The sequence below is a fragment of the Phyllostomus hastatus genome, unplaced genomic scaffold (assembly GCF_019186645.2).
Source record: "Phyllostomus hastatus isolate PE091 unplaced genomic scaffold, TTU_PhHast_1.1 phas_contig_98, whole genome shotgun sequence".
Taxonomy (NCBI): domain Eukaryota; kingdom Metazoa; phylum Chordata; class Mammalia; order Chiroptera; family Phyllostomidae; genus Phyllostomus; species Phyllostomus hastatus.
Window position 1 is genome coordinate 7,168,731 of NW_025333999.1, and position 22,314 is coordinate 7,191,044.

At 46.7% G+C, this 22,314-nt stretch overlaps 1 protein-coding gene and 1 pseudogene across 4 annotated transcripts in view; one reads left to right on the top strand and one right to left on the bottom strand.

Moving 5' to 3' along the window:
- The window catches only part of GATAD2A (GATA zinc finger domain containing 2A), a 105,310-nt gene that overhangs the window by 15,101 nt on the left and 67,895 nt on the right, over positions 1-22,314 (top strand). The gene's annotated exons all lie outside the window — the stretch shown is intronic.
- On the bottom strand, positions 16,247-18,109 carry LOC123828332 (annotated as a pseudogene).

Consider the following 22,314-nt stretch of genomic DNA (forward strand, 5'->3'; position numbering starts at 1 on the left):
ATGCTCGGGCACGTGGGGGCCGGGCGGGGGGTCCGGGCAAGTCGTGGTGTCGCCCCTATACGTCTTGCGCTTCCTCTGGGGCCGGGGAGAGGCCGGGCCGCGAGGCGCCGCTTTCAAGAGGCCGAGACTGGTGGGGTTGGAGGGGGGGCCGGAGGGAGGCACGTGGGCCCGAGGGGCGGGGGGTCCTGGCGGACCGCGGGGGTCCAGGGCAAGCTGAGACGGGCCGTGGCGCTGGACCCCGTGGCGGCGGCGACGGCGGCGGCGGATCCCTTGTCAGAATAAGAGTCCCCGCGCGCCCACGCCTGCAGGGCCGTCCCTCCCCCTACTCGCGCCCTTCCTGCCTGACCCCCGGGAGCTGCAAGATTCTTTCCCCTTTCCGCTCCAACCCTTTACAGGGCCCTAGTCTTCAAATTTGCCCCCTCCTCCATTTAGGCAGTGGCTGTATTGAGTTTTTTTTTCCCCCACCTGGAATAGGTCGGCATCACTTGACTATACAGTAGTAGCTGGCCTTTTAAAGGGATTATTGCCAAGAATCGGAATTGATCACTTCAACAAGGAAGGACTTAATGGGCAGGGCTCCAGCTTAGAGGGTGACTGACACTTGGTGTGTGCGCGCACAGGCTCCCAGAAATGAATGGGGACCCTTAAGTAATTGAATGACAACTCTTTGGGTGCACGTTTTTGCTTCTGCCCAGGAAATTTTGCAGGGACTTATTGATTTTGTGTATCTGATCCAAAGTCTTTAGGTGTGTAGTTCATCCTTATCTTAAGAGCTTTGGATTCTTTAGATCAAAGTCCGGGTGAGTCACTTGAGCCTTTAATTTTCTGTCTTCCTCACCCTTTAAGTTTTCTCGGAGTTAACAGTGCTTGTTAAGTCTCTAGCTCTGTGTGTCTGTTTCCTACAGTGACACCTTCTGGCTGTGGCAGCACAGAGAACCTGATGGACGGACAGACTTCTGTGCATTCGCTTCAGTCTTATTTTTCCTCTGGTAGTGGTTATAAGTTTTCTTTTAAGTTAGATTATGTGAAATAATGTTTGCTGGCACCTGATCAGTATTAGTATGGATAGTCCTTAAGGTAAAACCAGTAGCTTGTTAGACCTGAGAGCAAGCTGTAGAGGAGGGCTAATAAATTATACTAGTCCCCAGATTTGAGTACCTACTGTATGCCAAGTTCAGTGCACAGACATCTTCAGGACCTGTAACAATCTCATGGGTAGGGGGGAAATATAGTCTCCACTTCACTGGTGAGGAAACTGAGGCTCACCTGAGTGGCTGAAAGGCAGAACTGGCCTGAACTTGCTGTGTGGGGCACCAGAGCCCAGGAATGTTTTATTTGCAAACCCAGTGTATGAGCATTTCCTGGGAAGTCGGAAACACAAGGTCATTTACTTGTCCAGGCTCCAGTGCACCTCTTGGGGGTGTGAGATGATTTGGTTGACACTGTTTTAGCCATGCTTTGTCTTCAGTTACCAGCTGGCCTTTAAGGAGCCAAACCGGAGTCATCTCTCTGCATTCATTTCCTCAGGAGAGTTGGCCCTTTCCTAAAGGAAGAGGTTTAGAATGGGAATTTTGAGAGTGATTTACTAGACTCTCCTGTCACTTACTCCTCTACCCTTCATCTTTCATCCCTTATTCCTCCCCTAAGATTCTGATGCTGATTTTTATAGAGGACTGTCTCATTTTGGTGGTTGTGCAGAGAATGGATGGCTTCTGTATTACTGATTTGGCTGCGTTGTTATTTCCACTCAGATGACATCATTTTTTAAAATGTCAAGTCATCTCTATTAATGCAGTATCATTTGGCAGATTCTACAATCTTATATTTTGATAGTGAGGAAAGAAATAGTGCTACTCTTGGTAGAAAAGATTCTGGAAGGATTTGTACCAAAATGTCAACAACAAAATCTCTTGATTAGGGTTAGTAGTTTTTTTTTTTTAACTTTTTAGTACTTCTGTATTTTATGATTTTTAAAAATAAGGAAGTTTTTTGGGTACTCAAACACATTTTAAAGGCTCCAATTCTCAGCACTTCAGTAGCTCCTCTCATTTGCTTTGCATCATTTTGTGAATTTCTGGCATTGCAAGTAGTGATTTCTGGATTGATTTGTTCAGTAAATACTGGAGTATGGACTGTGCTCCAGCACTGTGCTAAGAATCCCTGTTCATTGGAGTTTATGGTGAGATTAGTGGGAGAGAGATCATAATTAGTCTCATGAACGTGGGGAAATTTACAAGGGCCAAGGAAAGGATGCCATGACTTGGTTAGCAAGACTCAAAGGGTTCTTAAATTGGGATCAGAGGACAAGTAGGAGTTAAGTAGGTAAAGAGAAAAAGGGAGAGCATTGGTAGAGGGACTGAATGAGTGGGTTGGAGCAGAAAGACGGAGACACACTTGAAGGAGATGAGGTGGGCAGCCCTGTGGCAGAGGGGCTCTGGGATTTACCTGACAGCAGTGAGATTCTGTGGACGAGGATAAGGGACTGCGAGACAGAGGTGGTACAGTGAGTCTCACAGGCAAGACCTCATTGGACTTTAGATAGTAGACAATGGCAGGATGCTCCTGAAGGAAATGAGTGGGAAGGTAGTGAGGCCATTATGAAATATTGGCATTTTCTTGAGAGAAGATTAAGAATGACATGCAGAATCTCAAATGCATTCATTCCCAACAGAGACAAAAATAAAACACCTTTACTATTGAATTCAGTTAAGGACTGTCAGATGTGCTAATCTGTAAAAGAGTGGGCAACTCAAGTATTTTTCTGAAGAAATACCTTCTTGGACTTGGGGTGTTTCTCTGCCATCAACTGAAACAGCCTCGGCTATTTTTCCTTGACGGTTTTCTCCCTGATAATTCAGTTAATTTATGCTCATTGTAGAAAACTAGGAAGATTATGAAACAGGTGAGGTCTTCCTGAGCAGTATGAGCAGTTATCCTCGGTAATAGAACATCCCTGGGATTTCCTTGTAACAGTTGTCGGGCTGGGAAGTGCAGCAGAACCAGAAGAACAGGTTGGCCGTGTTACAGTTTGGGGCTTACAGACTTGTGCAGCCTGTTAAGTTGATTATTAGAATGGATGCTCTTGAGTTATCGGAACTGTTTAGGAGGTGAGTTACACCATCTGGTGTAATTCTTTGATTGCTATTCTTTGAGGTATAATGAAACTTATTTTATGTGCTAACTGTGCAAAGTTCCCGTCTCTGACTTGAATTAGGAAGGCAGCATGTTAAGAAGGTAGAGGTTAAAAAAGACTGGGGACCTGAAGTGGTGGCATTATGGTGAAAGGAGTGAGACTAGTGTTCTTAGAAATAAGTACCAGCTGGGGACAGACCCTACACACATGTGGATTCTGGCAAACATGATCCAGGACTTTTTAGTCAAGAGGAAAGGCAGATCATGGGCTTCTTGCTCTACTCTCCTTGCTTTCTAGAAAGACTGTATTTGTGACCTCTTTTTGTGTGATGAAAATGTAGGTTAAGTCTTTTAGAAGACAAAGGAATTTTATAGAGTACCTGCACATAGCTTTAAGAAGTGACTGGGAATTCTCCGAAGTGTGGTAAAAGAGTCCTTGCAGCTGCTCAGTGACCTGCACCCACTTTTCTCCCATGTTCACAAAGGTTACCGCTGTTTCACATTTGAGTTTGTCATAGGCCTTGCTTTCCTGTTCTCCTGATACCCAGTTCTTGGGCTCTTTATATGAAAGGACTAAAGACTTTATATCCACATAGGAAGGCCAGCATCTGAGTTAGGAGGTACTGGCAGAGGGTGGCCAATACTCCAAAGGGGACACCCAGGCAGGTGTTTGAGGGGGAAGGTTTGAGACTGTAGGACTTGGAGGCAACTTGGTACAACTGCAGCTGGGGGCCAGGAAGGGGAGGCAGCATGGGATTGAAAAAGTCTCCACTTGTTTGAGGTCGAGGGATCTCTGTTTTCAGACACCATACCACCTGCTCTGCCTTGCTGATCAGATCTTATGGTTTGAACCATCAAACTTAATTTAGCCTGAATGGAATGATGGCTTTGAGTACGCTTTAAAAAATTATTGCTGCAAATAAGTAAGTAAGTAAGTAAATAAAACTACTGCTTATAGTGGACAACCAGAACAATCAGCTCCTAGTACCAGGGAGGCTGCTTGTGTACAGTGCTGCCTGCTATTTGCCAGGTGAGGCTGTGGGTCTGTTCCCAGGCAGCAGGTCCCTGCAACAGTGTCCTGGGCCAGCCCTGGCTTTGCCTCAGAGAGGTTGGGTGTGAGCTTCACGCAGCCACTTCCTAGAGATGTGACCTTGCTGAACCTTGCTTTCTGTTTCCCATTTCTAATAAGAGTAGCACTGTCTACCTTGAATGGTTGAGTTGGGCGTTAGGGAGCTAATGAATGCAAGTGGCTTATTAGCACAGCACCTAATGTGTGTATCTGCTCAACAGATTGGAGTTCAGTGAGTTTTACTATTATGACTAGAACAGATGAGGCAGAGAACAAAAACATTAATGACTGCTCTGCTTTTCTTGTGTGGAGCACCTTCATGCTGGTAGTGCAGACTGTCACTCTCTACTGTGTGCCCCTTGCCAGTCCTCACCATCTAGCTGGAAGAAGGTGAAGCCCACTAAAGAGGGTGACATTGTCAGGGTCACCTTGCTGTTAGTTATTTTACAGCTGGGATTTCTCTCAGGCCTTTCTGATTTCAGACTTTGCGCATTTACCCCACTAGCCTCAGCATCTCCCTAGAGATGATGTAGAATGGCTGGGTTTGTGGAGCTTCACCAGGGGAAAGGAGGCAGCCCCTTTCTGGGCCCTGGGCTTGTCAAACCCCATTCTGACTTTTGGGGTAGCCCCTCCGTTTGTGAGAGGGGAAGATGTTTGCAGGCATATCTGTCATGGGGTCCTGGCTTTGAGAACTAAGAGAAGCCCATATATCCCTGGCTTTATCCCCGAGTGGATTCCGGTCAGGAATGGCAAGTGGGTTGCCCGATGGTACATGTAGTGGCAAATGTGAGAGCCTGACCTGAATCCCGTCCTGCTTCCAGGCTTCCAGCTCTCTAGCTGGGTTGGAGAATGAACAGATTTGTCATTGCCTACAGTTTACCACTCTTCAGCCTTGGGCGGGTCACCTGGCCCCCTGACTTCAGGTGGGGGTTGTAACTTTCACCTCATAGGATGGTTGTGAGGATAAGTAATCAGAGGTATCCCAGGCCCTGCTCTTCCATTCACCTCTGAGACAAATTTTTCTCCTCCCAGGTAACAACTACTTGATGATCCTCCTGTGCTATCACAGCTCAGGTATACACAGTGAAACAGATTTGAGGAGCTAGATTTTCTTCATAACAAAATTCTACCACAGCCTATCAATGTGGAGTTATTGGAGCTCATTGTAAGGAGATCTCACCTAAAAAGGTCTGTCAGATTATCCAGAAGTAATGCCAAAAACTGTGGTCGTAAATTTGCATATAATCCAGCCTAACATTTCTTTCATTTCCAATTGTTCTGTGCAATTAGCCCTTGAGGTAATGGCTGTTAAACTCAACACATTCTTACCTTGTAGGCAGCTGCTCACCGTGACCTCAGAGGTGAGCAGGTTTCAGGCCAGGTTACTTGAGTTTCCAGTTGCTGAATTTTTGTGGCAGTGAGAACAGATTGTTTGGTTTTCTTGTGTGTTTCAGGCAGACTAACTCTGCCAGTCAGTTTTCAGAACTTTGCTGCCGCAACCTTTGTACACGTCCACAGAGGAAACACATTTTCCCCAATTGCTCAGTGGTTTGGGAAAGGTAGGACATGGCAAACTGAAATTTTTTTTTTTAAGATTTTATTTATTTCCAGACAGAGGAGAAGCGAAGGAGAAAGAGAGGGAGAGAAACATCATTGCGTAGCTGCCTCTTGTGTACCCCCTACTGGGGACCTGGCCCGCAACCCAGGCATGTGCCCTGACTGGGAGCTGAACCGGTAGCCATTTGGTTTGCAGGCTCACGCTCAATCCACTCAGCCGCACCATCCAGGGCTCAAACTGAATTCTTGAGTTGAGGGTATTGGTTGAGTTACCCCAGATCTGTGATGTTCTCAGGACTTACGTATCATTGATGGGACAACTGAACTTCATGTTTTGTGGCCTAATTTTTTCCCCTGTGCATTTAAAGGGTTAATGCCTACCCTCTTAATGGCACTGGCTTTTTCAGAGGATTCTGTAGTCAGATACTTTCCAGGTGGGATTCTCCTATACCCACTGGAATCCTGGGAGATTGTGAGGGCTTGATTAGTATTTTCCTTAATACTTTTGTTTAAGTAACTGTTGTCTTTTTCCAACCCAAGTGACAATTCATTCCCTCCCTCCTTCCTTCCTTCCTTCCTTCCTTCCTTCCTTCCTTCCTTCCTTCCTTCCTTCCTTCCTTCCTTCCTTCCTTTTCCCCCATGATTTTATTTATTTATTTTTCGTGAGGCAGGAAGAGAGGGAGAAAGAGGGAAACATACCCACCCCGACTGGGGACTGAACCCACAACCCAGGCATTTGCTCTGAGGGATGATACCTAACCAAGTGAGCCAACACTGGTCAGGTTCCAAAGCGATGTTCTTGATGCTGAAGTCTGGGAGGAGGCAGGGAGCATCAGGTGTCAGTGGTAGGAGTTGCCTGGTCTACTTTTGAAGTTTTCTTGGGTGAAGATATTAATGTAGAGTCTGGAATGAGATGTAATTGCAGCCATATTGTTAATTTATGTGTTGAGCAGGGCATTGGAAATGGAACTGTTTTTGGTCCTTGGGCAACAGACAACTTTAGAATTCACTTGGGACTAGACTGCTTCTTTGTGCAGTTTTGCTGTGTGCCCATCATGCGGCACACAGATTTCATTCAAGATGAGTGGGGGGGAGCCATGGATATTATACACTGGAAACTGAGGCTTGAGAAGAGTGACCTTTCCCCTGCTAACTTATAGAAGGAAGGGAATATAGATAGCTCTCCATTCCCTCCTAGAGCTACCCTGGTCACGTCTGTCATCTTTATTTCTTCATGGTTTGGATAGTTTGTTTTGTTTTAGGTTCCTCCTCCCTTTATGTAGGTCCATTGGCAGGTTTCCTTTCTGAGCCAAGGCCATTGTGGTGAGAGGATAGGACAGGACACAGGGAGGAAGACCTCAAGGCTGCTTTTGGAATTTCAGGGCAGTTTTTTGTTTTGTTTTGTTTTGTTTTAAAGATGTAGCTGTGTTTCCTGTTCTGGAGTTGAGTTAGTGGTGGCTTTTAATTTTAAGTGCATAAAACTGCTTTTCCTGTCTACTAAGAAAAGTGATGGTACTTACTTGAGTAAACATCCTTCAGACATGAGGGTGACCATTTCTAAATTCTTAAAAGCAACACATGTAAATAAGGTGGAACTGGCTTATGTCAGGTCCTAGACTAAGTTCTCATGGTCAGCTGTGCTAGTCCGTGGCAAGAGAGAGGGGCTTTGACACTCTACAAAGGATACTGGTTGATTCCAGAACAGTGCAGCCTGGCTGCTAAAAAGCGTTCAGGGAAGTTATTTACTATTACATTATTTATATCTGGGAGAGTCTGTTTTGGCTTATGGAGTGGTCTTTATACCATATCACAGGACTGGTTAGAAGGGTTCAACATGTTTTGTTTGGAGGACAGAAGACTGGGGCAGGAGATGGTGAGGGTTTCCTGGAGGCCCATTGGTGAGTCAGGATCTCAGCTCAGGATAGAACAGGAAGCCTTTCCTGTTGTTGGAGCATCTGCTTACCCACTTTGGGAGTTTGGAAGGGGTTCCTCTTACTTTCCAGAGATAATATCAGATGACCCTGCCACAAAAGGCAATGGAAGTGGACAGGTCATCACCTGGGATAGGAGCTCAGCATTAGGTGAACATCTCAGAGACATGCACTCACCTGTGAAGTTTGAGATGGTGGGAGCTTGTTTACTTTGTTACCATGGTTTATTGCAAAAGAGGAAAGGAAACAAATTGCTTAGAAAACAAGGTAACTTTGATTTGTTTAACCAGCTTTCTATGAGGCACTGTTTTTTTGTTTGTTTGTTTGTTGTTTTTTTTTTTTTAAATAATCTTCACCAGGGGACATTTTTTCATTGTTTTTTAGAGGGAAAGGAGAGAGGCGTAAGGGGAAGGGAGGGAGAGAGAGGGAGAGAGAGAGACATCAATGTAAGAGAAGCATTGTTTGGTTGCCTTTTGTATACTCCCCAACCAGGGACTGAACCAGCAACCTAATAAGCATGTGCCCTGACCGGGAATCAAACCCATGACCCTTCGGTCCGCAAGACAGTGCCCAGCCAACTGAGCCATGCTGGCCAGGGCTTTTTTTTTTTTTTTTTAAGTTATTAAAAAATTAACCCATTCACATTTAAGGTCATAAGCTACTCTGCTCAGTACCCCATGGAGTGAAATGTTATGTGGGCTTCTCATCACTACGTGATGAAATGACCAGAGCAGGAGATGTGTTGCTGGTTGTGGGATTCTCTAAGCAGAGTTTCTTAGCTGATGGGAGAAGTGCAAAGATGTCCTTGCAACCAGGTGGCCCTAGCCCCTGGGCAGCATCTGAAGCTGTGAGTAGCTTTGTGTTGTAGAAATTCCCTTTTTGTTACATGCCATGATGTGAGAATAATGAGCATCTGATTTGTGTCTGTCCCCAGTTCTGTACATCATCTCGACCCACTCCCACCCTTCTGAGAAGAGATAAGGTTTTCTTGGTCTTGAAGTTTACAGCTCTTGTGGAGAAGTTGCTTGACACTGGATTAGACCTTTCACAAGGAGTGTCCACTGCACTGGAGTGTCAAGTTGGCAGATCACCCTTCCAGATGCCAGGGTTTATGGAAAGTTGTAGTGGGAAAGAGGGTTGAAAAATTCAGGTTGTTCTGGTTATTGTTGACGGCCTTAAATCACAGGTGGCAAACACAAGGCCCTCGGATGAATCCAGCCCTCCACCTTGTTTTGTCCAGCCCGGTACCTTATTTCTACCCAGTGGCAGTGCTACACTCTTGCTTAACTGTTAAAAGAGTAGTTACATTTATACAGTCTTAAAATTACATTTGGCCCTTTGAAGGCAGCCATGAGGCTGATGTGGCCTCAGTGAAAATAAGTTTGATACCCCTGCCTTAAAGGAAAGGCTGTTTTATTTTTCATCCTAAAAGCACGGAGAGCCCTCAGAGGTTTCTGGGGGGAAGAATGTTGACTTGAATTGGGCAAGGAAGCCAGACAGGAAAAACTGCCATTGATAAAAGGCAGGCGTGAACTGATACAGTCTTGAATTTGCCTGATGGGGAATAAAAAGCAGGCACAGGTGCTGGAGACTGTGTAGGTAGATTGGGTGGGAACTAAACTGGTTACCAGGGGATGAGGACAGGTCACATCTGTCCATTCAACAACTGGGGTACTTTGCTGTGTGGGCTGTGCGGTGCTCCTGGGGTACAGTGGTGCATGAGATGGCCTATTCCAGTCCCCAGGGATCTACGGCCACATGGAGAGACAGGGTAGGGTGTCCTGAGAGAGAGAAAGGGTGAGCAGGAACACAGCTGAGAGGTGGCAGCTGAGGGAGGACTGGAAGGTGACACAGGTCCCACAGATTATGGGTATGATTTTAGGGGTGCTGAATTTAAGCAAAGGTGGGGTGAGCTAGGTTCTGTAGAGGGTGGTTTTAGGTTTTGTCTACTAATACTTCCTGGAAGAAGGTGTGTGTTAGTGAGACAGCCCAGCCTGTGGTTCTACTTGGCCACTCTGCTTCTTGAGGCTGGGAGGGCATGGAGGCCATGTGTGACGGTCAGGACCCTCAGGGCATATCTGTGATCCTATCCTGCTGGATAACTGTGGCCTCTGGGGCCCAGTGCAGAACTTGGTTTGTCCTTGCATCTCCTCCTCACCAAACTAACAGTACTTTGTGTTAGGTGCGAGTAAAATAAATGATAGGTGAGGGACTAAAATACCCAAGGGCCTATCTCTTATATGTAGGAAAAGTTTATTCTGCACTGCTCCCAGGAGTGAAGTAGTGATGGATGAATGGAAATTAGAGGGACACAACCCTTAATGTAGTCTGAGAAAGAACTTTGTAGCAATTAGAGGGACCAGCAAGAGACTCAGTGTGATTGCAGTGCCCTGGGAACTGGTTGGTAACCCACATTTTCTAGATTCTAAGGATTTTTCAGCTTGAGATTTTGGACAGTTTTCCAGAAGGACTCAGTGATTAAGTTGCTTCTCTGAAATATCCACATGAATTATTCCAACAGCTGCTGCTTCCTGGTTTAGAATTTTTTTTTGTTTCATGCATTCATCAAGTGTTTTCAAATCTTTGCTTTTTTGGCATAGTCCAGGGGAGAAGACACGTGGGTGTCCTGCCAAGTGATGATACTGGTTTTGAGAGTGGCAAAGGGTTGTGGTTGCAGGAAGGGAAGGAACTTTGGGGATTTGGCACTTGGAAGAAATGACCTGGATCAGATCACAGCATCTGGCTGGTGATGACCACAACACTGTCAGGGTCCTGATTGATTTTGGGTTTTAGGGTGGCGGTGCATAATCAGGTGAGTTAGGTGAAGGCAGCAGCCTGGTTCCCCATATGCAGAGCTGGGAGGGCTGGTATGGGCCCTGGCTACTGCGCACCTGGGAAGCCCTCTCTGCAGGGCCTGGGCTGTCCCCTGGGCCGTGTGTCTTCTGCTATCCTTGAATCCTCCTTGCTTTGTTATTGACCAGTGGAACCAGTTCCCTTCCCACTGGTTTGTGTCTGCCTTTTTCATTGACTTTCATGGGTGAGGCTTGTGCTGTTTGAACAGAAGGAAGTCCACTGGATGCTAGCGGCTCAACCCTCTAGGAGGTTTCCCAGCAATTCAGTAAAGGGTTAAGTTAATGTGTTCTGAGAAGAGGAATAGAGGGTGTGCTGATCTTTGCTCTAAGGAGTTTCCCAGAGCCCTGAGAAGGATCCAGCCCAAGGATGGTCTCCGAGTCAGACTGTTCTGGATTTGCAGTGGTTCAGATTTGAGCCTGGGCCTGGGAGATGGCAGACCTTGGTCTGAATCCCCATTTGACTTCTTAACCCTGTGACCCTATCCAATCACCTTGACCACTCAGCCCCATCTTTCTTTCCTGTCAAGTTTGGGTATCAATGGCAGTCCCCAAGTGAAGCGTAGGTAACAATGGCAGTACCTGCATTGTGTGAATGATAAGGGCAGTCCCTTGTGTGAAATGTGGGTGACAGTAGCAGTCCCTGTGTGAAGTGCAGGTAACATTGGCAGTCTCCATGTGAAGTGTGGGTGACAGTGGCAGACCCCATGTGAAGTGTAAGTGACAAGGACAGTCTCTTGTGTGAAAGGTGGGTGATATTGGCAGTCCCCAGGCAAGTGTGGGTAACATTGTCAGTACCTTGTTCTGTAGTTATGGGGATTAGATGAAATCATGCATGTAAAGTGCTGGCATGACACATGGCACCAACTAAAGAATTCAATAATTGTTAGCCACTGTTAAGCTTTCTTTTCTCCTTTAGTAACAATTTTCTTTTCCTTTTTAAAAAAGTTGTATTTCATTGATTATGCTATTATAGTTGTCCCCATTTTCCCCCTTGGCATGCCACCACCTGGCAACCCCCCTCAGGCAATCATCACACCATTTTTCCTGTTGGGTCGTTGGTATAAGTTCATGGGCTACATCATTTCCTATATGGTACTGTACATTCCCATGGCTGTTCTATAACTACCTACTTGTATTTACTTCTTGATCCCTTCACCAATTCATCTATCTCCCCCCCATTTTTTCAAGTATGTTTTCAATTTCTTGTTCTTTTTCTTCTTATGGCACCCCTATGATGAGAATGTTGGAATGCTTGAAGTCGCAGCGGCTGCTCACACTATCGTTAGTTTTGGGGTTTTTTTTGGATTCTTTTTTCTTCTTGTTCTGTTTGCTTGCTTTTTTCTTATGTTTCAAATCGCTGATTTGATTATCAGCTTCATTCACACTACTGTTTCCCTGTGAATTGTTCTTTTTTTTTTTTTAAATTTATGTTTAGGGAGGGAAGGGAGGGAGAAAGAGAGAGAGAAACATCAATGTGCGGTTATTGGGAGTCATGGCCTGCAACCCAGGCATGTGCCCTGACTGAGAATCGAACCTGTGATGCTTTGGTTCGCAGCCCGCGCTCAACCCACTGAGCTACGCCAGCCAGGGCTTGAATTGTTCTTTATTTCAATTAGTGAGTCCTTCATTTCTGACTGGATCTTTTTTATGCTGTTGAAGTTCTCACTAAGTTACTTGAACATTCTTATAACTATTGTTTTGAACTCTGTATAGGATAGCTTGTTTATCTCTATTTTTGTTTAGTTCTTTTTCTGGAGTTTTGATCTGTTTTTTTTGTTTGTTTGTTTGTCTTTTTTTGTTTGTTTTTTTGCCATGTTTCTTTGTCTCCTCATTTTGGCAGCCTCTCTGTCTTTGTTTCTATGTGTTAGGTGGAACTGCTATGACTCCATCTCTTGGTAGTGTGGCCTAATGTAGTAGGTATCCTATATTGTCCAGTGGCACAGCCTCCTGTATCACCCAAGCTGAGTACTTGAGATATGCCTTTCATGTGGGCTGAGTATACTTTCCTCTTGTAGTTGAGCATTGATTGCTGCTGGCAGTTCAATGGGTGGGATTTACCCAGGTTCATCAGCTGCAAGAATTGGCTGTGACCACTTAACCTACCCTCTGCCCTATGTGGAGGATCAGCTGTGCAGAGGCAGGGTGGTGATGTCCCAGCATGGTCTGTAGCTGTCCACTGGGTGCGCAGGCTCTGGGGTTTTCCCGGGTGGTGCAAGCCAAGGTCAGCACCTACCTGTGTTCTGCTTGGGGCCACCCTGTCTGATCTGTAAAGCAATCTGAGATGGCTGCTACTTGTATTGGGCAAGGAGGTTCCCAGGTAAAGCCAAGCAGTGAATATAGGATGGCTGCTGCTAGTACTGTGCCTGTGACCACTTAATAAGAGGTAAAGGGGGCTGGAGGCTTACTGAGGCCAGCTGTTGCTTGTTTGATAAGGTTTAGAAAGTTGTGCCCTGGCTGGTGTGGCTCAGTGGATTGAGTGCCAAGCTGCAAACCTCAAAGGGTTGCCAGTTTGATTCCCAGTCAGGACACATGCCTGGGTTGCAGGCCAAGTCCCCAGTTGGGGTTGTGTGAGAGGCAACCACATATTAATGTTTCTCTCCCTCTGTTTCTCCCTCCCTTCCTCTCTCTAACAAAACAATAATAAAATCTAAAAAAAAAAAAAAAAAAAAAGGAAGTTGTGAAGCATGAGCCAAGACCTGACATTCATATGGAAAGGTCACTGGGGTAGGCTGGTAAGTTGGGTGGGAGGGAGTCTGAGGGGATCTTCAGAGTGTGGCAAACAGTGTAAGCCAGGTTGATGGAATCTCAGATGTGGTACCCGCCTGCTGGCTCTGTGGCTCTGTGGGAGGAGGGTTCACAAAAGGGTCAATGGCCTCTGCTTCCCTTTCTGTTTGGGAGAAAGCTGTCCTACAGCTCCCACCTTGATGCTAGACACTTTATTTCCTCCCTATATGCCACTAGTACCTTTCTAGCTACTACCTTGCAGTTGGAGCTCAGAGGGAGTGAGTCTAAGTAAGTTCATGTGTGGGTGGTTTAAGGCTAACTGCTTGGGGTTCCAGCAGTTTCTTCCATTGACTCAAACCCCACTGGTTTCTGCAGCCAAAAGTTGTCCTCACAATCTTCTTGGCCCTGGAACCCTGGGATAAGGGGCCTGGTATGGGGTTGGGACTCCTCACTCCTGAGATATCCCGCCCCAAAATTTATCTACCACATATGGGTGAGGGACTAGCCTGTTCTGTGTCTCTGCCTCTCCTACCAGTCTAGATGGATAGTGGTTTCATTAATTCTGTAGTTGTCAGACTTCCATCCAACTTGATTTCTGTCAGTTCTGTGTGATGGTGGTTCTATATTTTAGTTATAATTTTGATATGGTTGTGTGAGGAGGTGAGCTGTGTTTACCTATGCTGCCATCTTGACCAGAAGTTAGTAACCAGTTTTCTTTTCAACTTGTTAAATGCTGAGTCTCTCCAAGTCCTCGAAGTTGTTCTCAATGTGCTTTTTTCTGTAGCATTTTGAATTTGTGTATCCAGTGGTAGCTTTCTCAATGAAGAGTCAGGCATTTCCCTTCCTGCCCCACTGAAACCTAATGAAACATGCAGGAGGAGCCTGGACTCTGGGGAGAGAAGAGCCCCTGCCCTGGCAGCAGTGTCAGAGACCCACACAGACTGGGTCTTGGGCTGGGTCTTGGCGCTGGCTGGTTAGGAAGGATCTGGGTCTGTGTGAGGCTGCTGAAGGCAGAGCAAAGTAGATGGGTGGGCCTCGGAGGAGGCATGAGGGTCACTAGCAAGGCTGGCCCAGTGAAGACTTAGGTCAGTGAACCGCCCCACTTTGTCTCCTTCATGGCCTTGCCCCCGCCTATCTTACAGCCTCCCTGCAGGAAGGGCTGGTGGCCTGGGACTCTGGGTGACTTCCCAGGTGTTATCTTTCTTGCTTGGGATTGGGTTGTCTTGGTAGGATTGTTCTCAGAGACACTGGAGTGAGGTGGACTTTGTGGGCCACTTGGAAACCTGACCCCACTTAGGACAGTGTTTCTTTGGGATGTGCAGTCTGTGTACTCAATAACTGACAGCTTGGAAGTGTACCTTTGCCTGGAAGTACAAAGCTTCTAGCACAAAGTTTGTGCTGGTCCTGTGCATGTGTACATGTGTACATGTGTGTTTGTACGTGTGAGTACTGGCCCTGACTGCTGGAAAGGAGTCTGACCTGTGCAGTCACTCTGGTGTGTGAAAGAAAGACATTCCAGTTCATGTTGGAGGTGGACTTTGTGTGGCAGAGTTCTGCCTTTGTGGGGTCCCCAGCTTCGGGGTTAGTCTCAAATGCAGGCAAAGTCCCACTGAGGGTATAGCCCAAGCCTCCATGGCCCTTGCAGATTTCTTCAGGTCTTCTTATTTTAAGGTGGGGATTCAAGTGTTCTTGGCATCATGCCTCATAACATATCAGAGTTTTTAGTACTAAAACCTCTTAACAGCAAGAAAAACTCCTGACTTGAGACAGAAGCTTCAGGCAAGACTCGACTTCTTTAAGACTCGACTTCTTGCTATTGCGTCTTGGGAGGCAGGCCCTTTTTTCTTTTAAAGCTTCTGTGGGGCAGTTTGGTCTTTGCTGCCATTCTCCTCTTAGAGCAGGGTTCTCCAGATATCAGACCCCAGTGCAGTTTCTTTCCTGTGTGCTCCTTAGGTGCTGGCTGTTTGGACACTTCGAGCAAAGCTCCTCCCAGTGGGCAGAGCCTTGTGTCTGCCTGCCATCCCCTATCCCTGCAAGTGGCCCTTCTGTGAGGATTACACGATGGGAAATATCCATGCAGGGTGCTGGCAAGCTCTAACAGCTGAAAGAAGCCAGGGGTATCCCACCTTCACCTCCATCTGGGCCTTGGTTTACTCTGTAGGTCAGCACAGTTGAGAGTTCTGTGAATACCCTCCTCAAGGAACACCTCTTTCTTGAACCCTCTGTCTGATCTTACTTTTATCATCTGTCAGGTACATTGTCAGGAAGGTACGAGGTCTGTTGACATTGTTTCTCAGTTTGTTTTTAATTGGTGTGTGTGGTGTAAGCCACAATTTAGTGACGGCTCTGCCATTTTTTATAGTTTCTTTTTTCACACTTCCTAGCATATTAGGTGCTTTTTGTCGTTGCTGCAGTGCTTCATCATCAGAGTTTGCAGCACTGATGAAGCATCTGGGGCTAAGAACCAGCTTGTTGGCCTGGACCTTGTGGTGAGGCCTTAGGACCCTGTGGGCCAACTGTGTGGCTTCAGTCAAGGCCATCAGTGCTATGATGTGGTTGTTGGACAGCTCCTGCCACAACCGACAAGATGCCAGATGGTGTTGACTATTTGACCTGGCCCCTAATGAATTCTGCCTCTTAGGGAAGCTTTTGACTGGTCAGATGGTTATAGGTTCTTATTTGAAGGGCCAGTGTCAGACTGGATTTCTAGAATTCTACCAAGTTTATCCTTCTGTTTAAAACTTGTCTTGAAGGGCATCTGGAAGGTTTGTGGATATATGACACTGTGACCCTGCCATCTGTCTGGGTGCTCACTAGCCGTTCCAGACTTGTTTTGTTTTGCTTTTTTTCCTCCCAAAGCACTTTAATGCATGCAGTAACCCACAGTCCCTGCCTGCTCCCTGGGCAAGGGAGGCCAGCCCTGCCTGGAGGATCCCATGGCTTCCATGGCCCAGTGCACTTGGGAGGGCTGAGCCCACACATTAATACGTGAGGGGCATCAAGATGCAGAGGCGAACATTTTTGAAGATTGATTATTGATTGATTGATTGATTGATTGATTTTTAGAGAGAGTGAGAGAAACATCAATGTGTAGTTGCCTCTTGTGTGGTCCCCTACTGGGGACCTGCCCCACAACCTAGGCCTGACTGGGAATCAAACCTGTGAGTGACCCTTTGGTTCACAGGCCAGTGTTCAATCCACTGAGCCACACCAGCTAGGGGAAGAAGCAGTCTTTTTCCTTGTGAATCCAGCGCATCAACTTAAGGATGACATTGGTCTCCACGGGGCTGTAGCACATGTAGAGCTCAGAGGTACTGTCATTCAGGCCAGGAGGTTCTTGTTGGGACCTGTGTAGTAGATGGTCTTGAGTGGGTGGGAAGCATTATGGGCACGGCTCTGCAGGTACTGGTAGAGGCCCAGTAGCCACTCCTGCTTCTCTTTACTGGTATATGGGGCCTCAATCTCAGGGCTAGTGAAGAGGCCTGAGCTCTTAGATGTAGAGAAGAAATGGCGATGGTCAGGGATGCCCACTTGGACAACATTGCAGTAATGTGTGCACAGTGCCTCCTGCTGCACCACATGGGCTCCGTGCTTCCATAGGTGCTCCTGAAAGTAGAGGAAAGGATGGCAAAGAAGTCATCATCGTTTTTGGAGATGAGAAGTAGGCAGACATCAATGCGAGGCTCCAGATAAGAGTTGTGCGCATGGAAGAAGCCGGCTGTGTTGACTTTGGGCAGGCATAGAAGCACCCAGGCCTCACCTTCATGGAAGGACGAAGAAGAACTTATGAGGTTGAAGAGCAGGTGCAGGTCAACAGGATGCAGGAATTGGTCTTTGGTGCACAAGTGCCATAGGCTGGTTGTGTACACCAGTAGGGTGGAGAAAACTAGGCTGTGCATGGACACCTGCTGTAGGCTGGCACAGTGTCACACCCAGCTGCCACCAGGGGCAGGCACCATGCTACCCCTATAAGGAAGCTAGGGTCTTGCACCATGAGCTGCAGCAGGTTGTCTGTCTGTAATGTGCGCTGAGCCCAGGAATGGCGCCATAGGTCATAGTTCTGCTTCTGTTGTAGTTCTGCTTCTGCTGAAAGATGTGGTTCAGCTGCATGCCTGTAAGAAGGCTCAGGATCTGGTAAATGTAGAGCAGATTCTGCCTCAGTTCATGCTGGACTGTTGTGTACGGGCCACCAGCACCAGCACCAGTGGGCATACAAATACTACCTTGTAGCCTTCTGCGTGGATGGAAGGAATGGTGTTTTTGTCAGCCTGCAGGAAGGACATTAGGACCACCATGACACCCATGGTGCTGGAAAGTGCTCCTCTGACCCATAGCTGGAGTATACAGGTTGCCTTACCTTGCACAGAGCTAAGACAAGCTTCTGGTGCAATCACCAGGCCTCAGCAGCAATCACCAGGCCTCAGCAGCCTCCATAATCCCCCTTGTTTGTGCCCTCTCTGGGGGTCTCTATTGCTGGTCTGCGGCTACCCCTGGGGGCTCTGCCCAGTCTTCAGAGACTGGGGGTCTTGGGCCATGCCCATCAGCTAGGTGCTCAGCTCACTGAAGTAATGATTGATCTGGCACATGTCTTCAGGCATCAGTGGTGGACCCCAAGCACCCTCCTTGGGACTCTCCCCAGGAGCTTCCCCATCCTCCACTTCAGTCAGGTCCTTGTAGGAACAGGCATGGACAAACATAGCACCCTCTTGCTTGGCACCTGGCTCCATTCTCGGGGCCAGTCCTGGTGTGGGGCTTTTGGCTCTCTCCACACTCTGCCCATCAGAAGGAGCCAATGTGTCATCACGGCATTTGCTGCTTCTCTTTCTTCACATGTCAACAGCCATCCCTTGGGCTTTCCTGTTTCTCTGGGGGACCCAGGACACACAGATTGCCAGTCACTGCCTTCTGCAGGACCTCATGAAGGACCCTAGTGTCTGGCTAGGTCTGGACTGAAGGCATAGGTTTATAGGGCTACAACACCCTATGGACACAGACATGGCCACAGTGTGGACCACAGTTCCCTCCCACCACCCCTTGCTCAGCTGCCAGTCCAGGAAGACCTAGCCTCTCTGGATTTGCATCTAGGGAGATCCTTTAGTGTTCTGGAAACTACCAGCTTTAATAGACCTCAGTCACTCATTCCCAGTCTCCTGTTGCCATCCTGGAGGATGGGACCCTTTGAGATCAAGGCAGAGGCTTCCTGAGGCTCCAGGTCTTTCCAACTAGAGTGGTGCAGCTGGGGAGGTGGTGGTTGGGAGTTAGAGGTGAGAATTGAAGGTACTCTGTTTATCTTTCTTCAGAGAGATTTTTGCCTTCCTGTCTGCTGTTATTAACTGACTACAGTAGTTAGTCTTACCTTGGCTGTTGGCCCAGGTCTTCATTTGTATATAGTGGGGCTGCCCCAGAATGCTGTTCTTTCTGGGTGCTTGAACAACAGACAGATGTTTTTCCTTCTCCCAAAGAAAAATGTTCTGGAACATATGTGGAGAGCACCCACTGGAGGTACGAGGTTATGTGCTGGATATGGCTGTTTATGCACCAAGACTTTGTATTTGAAGGTGGCCCAGCAATGGCCTCCATGCTGCTCCTCGGAAGACTTTGGGGATTGTTTGGTCTTTGCCCATTTGTGAATATGCAGATCAGGGTTGGTTCCTTATTGTCAACAAAGGAGGAAGTAACCTGCTGAATGGGCTGTCTTTACTGCATGGAGATGTTCAGGTAGTGGCTTTGCTCTGACTCTTAACAGCACATGCAATCCCGTGGCTTCACAGACATGGCTTGAGGCAGCGCATGGCACCTGTGACCAGTGCAGTGGAGGATATTCTGTCCATTGGTGAAGGAAAGATTCTCACCTCAGGAGGTTGGTTACCTCTGTGATAAGGTGTTGCTACTTTAAAAAACAAACTCAAAAAATCTTCGAGAATAAAATAGTTGGAGGATTTATTTCTTGACATGAAAATAAACACAACCTTCCCTGGCTGATGTGGCTCAGTGGATTGAGTGCCTGCCTGCGAACAATAGGGTTGCCGGTTTGATTCCCAGTCAGGGCACATGCCTGGGTAGCTGGCCAGATCCCCAGTGGGGGACATGTGAAAGGCAACCACCCATTGATGTTTCTCTGCCTCTCCCTTTCCTTTCTGTCTAAAAATAAACAAATACAAGATCTTAAAAAAAAAAGAAGAAAAGAAACACAAGCCAGCTATGAAGGTAATACAGTTGGTTGAGATGCCACACAATGTGGAGGATCCCTGGATGGTCTTTTGGGAGGGAGGCTGGATGCTGTTGGAATCTCCTTTTGGTCACCTGCTACAATGGAGGCAGTATCTTCTGCAAGTGGGGCTTTTTGTGATCTTCACTCCTAAATTTTCCTGTTTCACATGGTCCTGGAGACTCAACCGCCCCCTCCCCAGTCTCCCTCATGTTAGTTGTCTCAGGAGGCTCTTGGCATGTTTTGCAGTGACATATCACTCAGGGACATGTGTGTTTGCAAAGGAGACTGCTTGCAAAGCCAAATTTGGTGGGGGATCTCACCATCATTTTTGCTCTCATTCTTTTCAGGAACAGTTGACCCAGTGATAATTGGGTTACTCTGGGCTTTCCTGTTTGAAATGATGAGCAACAAAGTACCCTCCTTCTGTGAGTGGATACCTTGTGTGGGGTCCCTTGGTGTTACTGTTTCTTCTGTGCAAGCATCCTTGCATCTCAGCTAGGGTCAGGCTCACAAGATGGGTGGGCTTGGTGCTCAGAACTTGAAGGGAGTACAGTGTTTTCTTTTTCAATGAAGTGGTACGTGGGCTTGTGGTCTAGGTCTCTCCTGTCTAGAGTTGGATATATTGGGAGCTCAGGGTTCACTCCCCCAGTGGGCCTGTGTAAGGGTCCCATGTCTGACCCAGGTGCTTTAGTTTAGGGAATAGGTTTGGGTTGAACTGTGATGTCTCTGGCTTCTACTTTTTGGAAAAGTTCATGCACAAATTAGTCATTGTTACTGTTCATCTGACAGGCATTTTGACTTGTTGTTTCATGGCTATGAGATAGGGCTGGAAGAGGTGTGTCCACAAAGACAGTGTGTTGTGGGAGGTAAGAGCAGGGATGAGATAGGTGCACTTGAAGTGCATCCATGGCATAACGTTTGATGCTGTTCTGTCTTACCATTCTGAGTCTTTCCAGTGCCACTGGAAAGTTTTGTACAGTTTATGTGGCGAATGGTGGTAAGCACTGGTTGATAGCAGAGGGTATCAGGGCTATGGCTGGTCTGGGAAGCCATTTGGGCTGCAGGTATACCAGGGCTTTGTTCTGTACATACTTTGGTCCCAAGGGGTTAAAATGTATGTGGTTCTACCTTGAAGATACATTGTGCTAAATGAAATAAACCCGATACCAAGGGACATACTGTGTGGTCCCACTTATATGAGGTCCCTAGAGTAGTCAAATTTATAGAGACAGAAGTGGAATGGTGGGTGCCAGGCGTGGGGGCATGGGGAGTTAGTGTTTTATGGGGACAGAGTTTTAATTTTGCAAGATGAAAAAGTTCTGGAGATGAATGGTGGGGGGGATGGTTGCGCAACATTGTGAATGAACTTAACACCACTAAAATGTGCACTCAAAATGGCTAAGATGGTAAATTTTATGTATGTTTCTTACTTTATTGGGGATTACATTGGTCAACACAATTACATAGGTTTCAGGTGTACAATACTGTGACCCATCATCTGTATATTGCATTGTGTGTTTACTACCCAAAGTAAATCTCTTTCCATCACCATATGTTTGACTCACTTTTTACCCTTTACTACTCTCTCTACCCCCTCCCCCTCTGGTAATCACCACACTGTTGTGTTTTTGAGTATGTTATATATATTTTATTTTTTATTTTTTACTTATATTTTAATACAGTAAAAAAAATGGAACTATTTGTATTTATCCTCACCTAAGGACATGCTTATTGATTTTATTTATTTTTTAAAAAAGATTTTATTTATTTTTCAAGATGGGAAAGGAGGAAGAAAGGGAGAGAGACATCAATGTGTGGTTCCCGCTTGCATGGCCCCTGCCAGGGACCGGCCCACAATCCAGGCGTATGTTGTAGACTGGGAATTGAACCGGGGACCCTTTGGCCTGCAGGCCGGCACTCAATCCACTGAGCCACACCACGCAGTGCTATGCTTATTGATTTTAGAGAGAAGGGAAGGGAGAGAGGGAGGGAGAGAAACATCAATTCAGGATAGAAATACTGATCAGGCACCTTGAGTACACATCCCTAGAGACTGAACCTGCAACCTAGGCATGTGCCCTGACCAAGAATTGAACCTGTGACCCTTTGGTCCATGGGATGATGCTCCGCGCAACTGAGCCAAACTGGTCAGGGCAAAATAGAACCTTTTTGAATTCAGAAATACCCTATATTCCTACGGGAGCTTCATTTTATCCTCCCTAAGAGTTAGCTTAGGGAGAAAGGAACAAAGGCACTTGTTTTGATGGTCTCCCTTGTGCCAGATACTGTGGGATTTAAAAAAGGATATGCGTGGTTCTAAAAGGTTCATTGTAACATCATCTTGGGAGTGTTGGAGCACAGAGATTCCATGGGGGTTCTTTGGTCCCTAGAAGGGTGGGGCCTAGATGTACCCAGCTTGGTGGGCTGATACAGGATTCCTGGAGTCTTCAGAGGGCTTTAGAGAGCAGAGTCCAGAAACATCTGAGGTCTTTGCTCTAGCACTCAGCTCAGAGATGAAAGGTATTTCCTTGTTTTCCTGTGGCTATTTGTCAGAGAATTTCCTTAATACAGCATGATACAAAGTGGGAGACACCAGTTCCTAGGACCTTGTTATTAACAAAGAAGTCATTTCCCCTTTTGTTCTTGTGACAGTTTCTTCAGGATGTCTTTTAGTATTGTAACACATATACATCCTCAGTACTAAATACTTCTACATTTCCCAAAGTCTCAGACTAGGCTAGATGTGGACACTTGATTACTGGACATTACTGGGGTTTATCTAAAGTTTTATTTTTCAGTTACAGTTGACATTCAATATTAATTTATATTAGTTTTAGG